This window comes from Pleurodeles waltl, chromosome 6, assembly GCF_031143425.1.
Source record: "Pleurodeles waltl isolate 20211129_DDA chromosome 6, aPleWal1.hap1.20221129, whole genome shotgun sequence".
Classification (NCBI taxonomy): Eukaryota; Metazoa; Chordata; class Amphibia; order Caudata; family Salamandridae; genus Pleurodeles; species Pleurodeles waltl.
In genome coordinates this window covers 1320545492-1320552691 of record NC_090445.1, presented here as the reverse complement: position 1 = coordinate 1320552691, position 7200 = coordinate 1320545492, and the positions used below count along the sequence as shown (strand labels likewise).

General features: G+C 40.3%; 1 long non-coding RNA gene across 1 annotated transcript; it reads right to left on the bottom strand.

The window, feature by feature from the left end:
• Positions 1–899: 899 nt before the first annotated feature.
• LOC138302130 (uncharacterized) lies at positions 900–6823 on the bottom strand. The gene is made up of 3 exons (XR_011205295.1): positions 6682–6823; positions 2238–2315; positions 900–1181 (listed from the first exon to the last, which is right to left on the bottom strand). It is a non-coding gene; the product is annotated as an uncharacterized lncRNA (long non-coding RNA).
• Between the last annotated feature and the right edge of the window lie 377 nt (positions 6824–7200).

Below are 7200 nucleotides of genomic sequence, written 5' to 3'. Positions count from 1 at the left end.
GGATAATTTTGACACCTCACAAGCTTCTTCTTATATCATTTCACTCTTTCATGTATGTAAGGTGTAGCTGTCTCGTTAAAGAAGTTCCACATGACCACTGTTGTCCTTCTATGGTTCCATTCGGCCCGACTGTTATTTAAGAGACAATTCTGCTGTGTTTTGCAGTGCTCCGTGATATACTCTTCATTTTCTCTCAGTGAAAACGTGAGGTCCCTTTAAATGTATATACTATTTTGGTAGTTTCACCTTTGCGAGGGTCGGTATTACATTTTTTGTTCTTGTAACATTATTTTTGCTGTTCAACGCTTTTTTGGAAAACCACTGGACAAGCCCTTAATGGACTGAGGGAAACCTCAAATGTGAGGCCATTTCCATTTAGCTACTTGTTCAGTTTTCCAATGCACAGGGGCATGGGTGGGACTACCTTTTAGTGCAGGGAAAGCACAGTTGCTTTCAATGATAAGAAAATGTAACTGAGCAGGTAAGAATGACACACGTGCCCTACTGAAATTCTTTGTATGAAGATCTGAAGAAAACATAGAAGTAATGATGAAAAATAGTTAATCATTCATGACCAGGAAAACGTATTAATTTAGACTTTTAAGAAACCATAATATTTTAAGTAGATATCATAAAGTGGTCAGTTTTACAGTTTCATAACTGGTTCTAAAACTTTCTCTATTGCCTAGCTCTCTTGTGATATCTAAAACATCGGCCCTAATTTTCCTTTAAACGTGTAGTAAATATTTGCTGTGTCCCCGAAATATTAAAGGCACTCATAGTAAGTTCCTTTACATCCATGTTTAGAAGATCGTAATCAAATGTTCTGTCATCAGTTCACACCTGGTTCGTTTTCAAAGCAGCATACAACTAGCACAAGACCAAAGGCCACAAAACAGTTAAGTTGTTAAAATAATTTTAATGTCTAGACGATAACTATAAATAAGGAATAAAAGTGTAAATAAGTGCAATGCCATGGAGACAGTGATCTGGACAGCATGACTGGTAGGACACTCTAACGTTTTCATGCCATTTCTGAACCCAGGCATTCTAGAACTGAACATTGCTGGCTGAGGATGTTGCCTCTGGGTGCTGTGAACATCACTTCTTGCATCCACCCTTTTGGGCTGGCTTCTGCTGGTCCTGGCAAGGCTCGGGTGGGCATGGATTCCAAGGTTGAACTGGAAAGGAATGGCATGCTGTTAATACATATAAAATCTTACTAAATTTGCACATAACATGTTAAATAAATGAGCATGGGTCACACTTCCGTGAGGCAAACTAAGGCAGAAGCTTTACAGTGTTACCCAAATTTAATTTTAAAAAATCTGAAAAAATTGCAGCAAATTGCCTTTTTTTGGCAAGTAAGAGCCTGATTTATGAAAAGTTAGCACCACCTTTATGTCATTTTGTGACGCAAAAGCGGTGCAAACTTACAAAATACATTTATATTTTGTAACTTTGCGCCACTTTTGCGTAAAAAAATGGCGCAAATGCAGCACAAAAAAGGTATAAATACGGGCCTGATTTATGAAAAGTTAGTGCCGCCTTTATGTCATTTTGTGAGGCAAAAGCGCACAAATTTACAAAATACATTTATATTTTGTAAGTTTGTGCCACTTTTGCGTCAATTTATGAAAAGGTAGTGCCGCCTTTAAGTCATTTTGTGAGGCAAAAACGGCGCAAACTTACAAAATACATTTGTATTTTGTAAGTTTGCGCCACTTTTGCGTAAAAAAATGACATAAAGGCGGCGCTAACATTTCATAAATCAGGCCCTAAGGTCCGTATTTATACTTTTTTTGCACCGCATTTGTGCCATTTTGTGACGAAAAAGTGGTGCAAACTTACAAAATATCAATGTATTTTGTAAGTTTGCACCGCTTTTGCGTAAAAAAATGGCACAAATGTGGCGCAAAAAAAATATAAATACCGGCCTAAGTCTTTTTACCGTCAGCACTGCAATTCCAAGTATCGTTCCTGTCAGATGTTAAGCAAGTGACAATGTATCGGCACGAACTTAAATAGAAACTAACTCTCATCGTTTTGGATTTCATTAAAGAATATACCATCTATTCTATTTCCCCATTTAAACTGCAGCACAAGTTGATACATTGGCATACCAGGGATTGCATATTTGTTATACCTAAAAAGGTGAACATACTTGGCAGGAACTGTATTTACTTTCATTGCAATATGAGTATATCTGTGCAACGTTTGTGATGCATCATCCATACCTGGTTCAGGACACTTTGGTGCCTGGTCCTGGCACTGCTGAACTGCCTGGTCCTGGCACTGTTGAACCGGTTCACAGGCTGAAATGAATAAAGTAAAAACGATTTATAAAGTGAGGTCAAATTAAAGTGGACGACCTCCGTTTCGTTTCCAACAACCTATAAATGTTGCTGAATGCCTCAGTTTTTATGGACTCCATTATGAGTTCCTCCTTACCAGGACGGCTGCTAGTAACCCTGGGAGCAGAGTTACTAGAATTAGCAGGGATTACAAATTGAAGTTTAAGGATTAGAAATTGTAAATTAACGTTGAAATCTATAATTTCAGTTTGTGTTCCCCCAGTAACTCCTCATTTTTCTCTAGTGCAGTCATTCACTGTGCCCGCCTTTAAGGAGGGTCGGGGGAGGAGAAATCGCTGTCCCCTCTATAAAGTGAGGCGGATTCCTTCTGCATAGTTAAACATGGCTTGTAAATTGCCACTAACTAGGCAGCCGCCAGGGCAGCCACAAGTTTGAGTCTGCCCTTGGGGCAACCCGTTTATGATAGTGGCGCACCCTGTCATGATCTGCACCAGGCACACCTTTTCAGAGGTATACTAGGCAGAGACCAGAACAGTGCATCCATTTTGTGATAGGTTCTGGGATGATTATAGACTTCCATGGCTCAAAAGTTTGATAGCAACACATAAAGTAAAATTCCAGAAAAGAAGAAAGTTGCACTTAAATAAATACAGGTAAAATGTTTGATACATGTACATGTATAAAAAAGGAAACAAAAAAACCCTGCATGTTAATGGGAGGACATTTTATGAACTTTCCCCAGAGATATGGCAAGGGCCTGCCAGTTTGGCAGGCAGGATGTTGCTGGACTGGCCTCCACCACCTGTGTAATTTTATGGCCTGTCTGCCAAAATGAAAATATACTCCCTGTTGGGAACTTGTTCATTAGTAGGCACTGGTAGGTACCTACAACTAGTAATAGCACCACAATCACAAATAAGGTAAGTCAAGTTCTCAATAAATGAATCCTTGCTAAACCCTTGGTAGCTTGGCTGCGAGCAGACAGGCTTAATTTAGGAGACAGGTGTGCAAAGCATTTAAAAACACCAATACAGTAAAATAGTAGAACACAACACACAATAAGACACCAACGACAATTTATAAAAATAGGAAATATTGTTATGATTAAGATGGCAGCAAAAGGAACAAAATCCAATGTAGGCTATTGGAGATATGAATTTTTAAAGATTAAAAGTAAAAATAACACTTAGAAGCAAATAGAACTCAAAATGGATCACATTTAATTGGGACAAAGTCAAGATTTCAGGCTGCCTGCGATGTAACACTTTTACACTTACCTCCAGAAGTGTTTCTTGATGGAAGAAAGTGGTCCATGGCACCAGCCAAGGGTTCAGAAGCTCTGGTTTACCTCTTGGGGTCTGGGACTACAACTCCCACAATGCACTTGGTCAATCCAAGTAAACTCCAGGCGAAAACTTGTCAGCTGGAGCTTCCCTTGCTGTTGATGTTGCAGGCAGCCCTTCCCAAACTTTTCTACCTGTTACAGAACAGGGAGTCCACTCCTTATCCATTGATACATGCAAAGTTCTTTTGTTATGAAGCATTGTGAGTGCACCAGGAGCAGTCCTTATGAGTGCATTCCCCTCTTGTGCAGCCCAAGGGTCCAGCAGGGCAGTCCTTCTTCTCCAGATGTTTCCTTTGGATCTTTGAAGGTCCACAACACCAGCCAACGGTCCAGAAGCTCTGATTTGCCTGTTGGAGGTTTGGGACTACGACTCCCACAATGCACCGGGTCAGGTCCAGGTGAAGCGGGTTAGCTGGGCTTGTGTTAGGGGAGATGATGCAAGTGACTTCTTTAAGTTCTTTTGTACCTGTTGCTTTAATAGAGTCCCTCTTCTTAGTCTTTTGAAGCAAGGTAAAGATCTCTTTTGTGAAGCCCACAGTGTGCAGTTGACACAGTCCTTGTGAGTGCAGTCCTCTCTTAGTGCAGACCAGGGGTTCAGTAGGGCAGTCCTTTTTCCTTTTCTTTCCAGGCAGGGATCTGAGTTGCTGGACAGCGCTGCTGTATTTATTCAGGTTTCTGGGCTGGCAAGCAGGGGCACCTCTGACCAGTGGGGTACAGGGTGGGGTGGAGGGTACAACCTCCTTTTAAGTGTGGCACATTTTGTCCTAGAAAGCACTGTTTCACAAAAATCCAAAATGGAGAAAATCTCTCCAGAAGGTTCAGGTATGGCTAAGCCCACCCACAGGTGTTGCTAACCCGCTTCCTGTCTGGCACCAGTAGGCAGCAGATCTCCTCCCACCAGATGTCTCCTTTGTCATAGCCCAGGACCCTTTACATCTCATGAGAGCTGTCAAGGCTGTCAAAGGCTGACCAATCCGAAGAGGCTGCTACAGGGCTGATTTTAGGTAACTTTAGGAAAGAGATCAAAAACTATTTCTTTGTAATAGTTATAAAAAATCTAACCATGGCAAGTTGTTGGATTTATTTTAATTATTATTTTAACACTTTGAATCACTGTTCAAGTCCATTCCTACCAAATGTTAAGACTTTATTAATGTTTAACAAAGACTTTTCATGTTAGCCTATGGAGGTAGCAGTACTTCAACAGTGAAAAATGAAATTGGCAGTTTTTCCCTCACCAGGGCATATAAAACATCTATTGTAATGTCCCTGTTTATTAATATAATTCACCCTACCTTGGGGCTCCTGGGGCAATCCTTAGCTGTGACATATGTACAAAATAAGGATCATTCTGAAGTCAAGTTTGGCAGTGGTATTAAAAAAGCAGCCTGCAAGGCAGAGCTGGCTTTTAAAATGACAGCTGCAACCAAGGCAGTGCATTAAATTTACTGGGTTTCTAAACCTACATGCCCTACTATATACTAGGAACTTACAGTAGGTTGTAAGTACCAATTGTAATTAAACCTAATTACCATACACCTTTCAATCAGAGCATTGGCCCTGAGCCTGGTTAGCAGAGCCCAGGGCACAATCAGTGTCAGGAAACACCAGCATCAGTAAAAATGGGGGCAAAAGGTGGGCGGATACTTCAAAAAGCGTGTTTCCTCACACCCCAAACAGTTTTCAAACTGATCGAAAAATATATAACTATTTATCCATTTCAACCTCATCCTTGCTAATGAAATAATTCAATTATGATTTACCAAATTTCAGGGTAAAAATTCTGATTCTTAACAAATCTACTCATTTTGAATAATTTCCTAGATTCCAACAAGAGCTATTTATTTTGGATATTAACCTCGATTCTAAATATAGGTATTAATATTGATAAAGCCTGCTCGGTCATTCAGCTTCCAGTTTCCATGCCTTGTGTAACACAATATACACTACACTGTACCAATCACAAAAGGGGGAAGGGAGGATAGTGCCTTGCACCCCACCTTCACCCAGATGCATTGTGGTAAATGCACTGCATGATAACAATCACTTGAATTGAAAGTCTTGAATATTCACTATTGTACGGGCAGTCAAGTGCTGTGTATCTCTAGATGTGTGTTTCAATCAGTAACAGTAACTGATTCAGTAGAGAGAGACCCTTTACATTTGAGGGTGCAGCAATGCCACTTACAGTCTTTTCAGGTTTCTGTACCACTCCCAGAGCACTGACACATCCCAATGAGCTTGTCATTCCAATAACTTAATAAGTAGTCAATCACAAATGGTGGAAGGGAGCACATTGCTAGGCATACCAACAGACACTTTCCTCACAGAAGCATCCTAGTAAATGTAGTGCATGATAATACTTACGTTAGTTGAAAGTATTTCGTTTCAACGTTGTTGGTGCAGCCAGTGCTGCATATGTGAACACAGTTTTCATGATATTTGCCCTTCTTCGGTATAGAGTAACTGCTTACTACATTGTCCACGGGTCTGCTTTTGCTCATTCTCAATGCCTAATCCCCAAATATTTTTGAGTTTCATGGATAATTTTTCTCAAATTCATCCTGCTAATGGACCGTTTATTTACCTTGATGTCTATGAGAATGAACTCCCCTATGTTACTCCAGTGCCATTTCCACGTGCCTCATCACACAGCCCTTTTTCGCACAAGCACAGTGGTATATGCTGATCTTCTCTGACCTATCTGCACATTCAGATGTGGAGAAAGGGCTACACAGTCTTTCAGTGCATCAACATGTTTCCAGCAGTGTCTGCTCATGTCATTGGTGGTTCTTACTGAAACAAATATACTTCTTTACCTAAAAAGCCCATATATGAACATGAATTAAACAATGAGCTTTCTACTGACAGTGTATCATTCATATGACATTTTTGTAAAGCAAAGCATGCAGGTAATATCCACATAGTGCAGTGCATCCCAGGAAGCAATTATATACCGTTTTCTCAATCTTTTATGCATAAATAAGGATTAATGAAAGGCTGTTTATTGGCATCACTTACGTTCTTGGCAGGGTTCTGGCGGGCACGGCTCTGGGCACTGGGGCTTTTGCTTTTGCTGCTGGTGGTGTCCTCCGCCCTTTGCAGACATGATTCTCTTGGTGTGGCACAGCCTGATATCAAGGGAAAACTGGAAAAGCAGTTCTTTGAGCTATGTTTGCTCTGTTGTAAAAGGCTGTTTTTATATCTGAACTAAAGTCCCACCCAAGGGTGATGGTGCAGTAATCACCATGAGCCAGAGCCAATTATGGTGTGATAGAACGAATTAGGAGTATGATATGAATGCCAATTATTTTGAGAATGTAATGCTCTCTCCCTATAGACAAGGCATTTCCTCATGCATCATTCCATACCACACCTTCAGAATAATAAGATGACGTATCATACCGTTTGTGAATAGAAAAATGTATATTGTGACATTTTCTAAACGACTTCTGTAATAATTAGCAAGATAGGAGGGGTGGAACGAATGTTGTGATTATATCCTCAATATTTCTTCACTGATTTGGCTAAAAAAACATT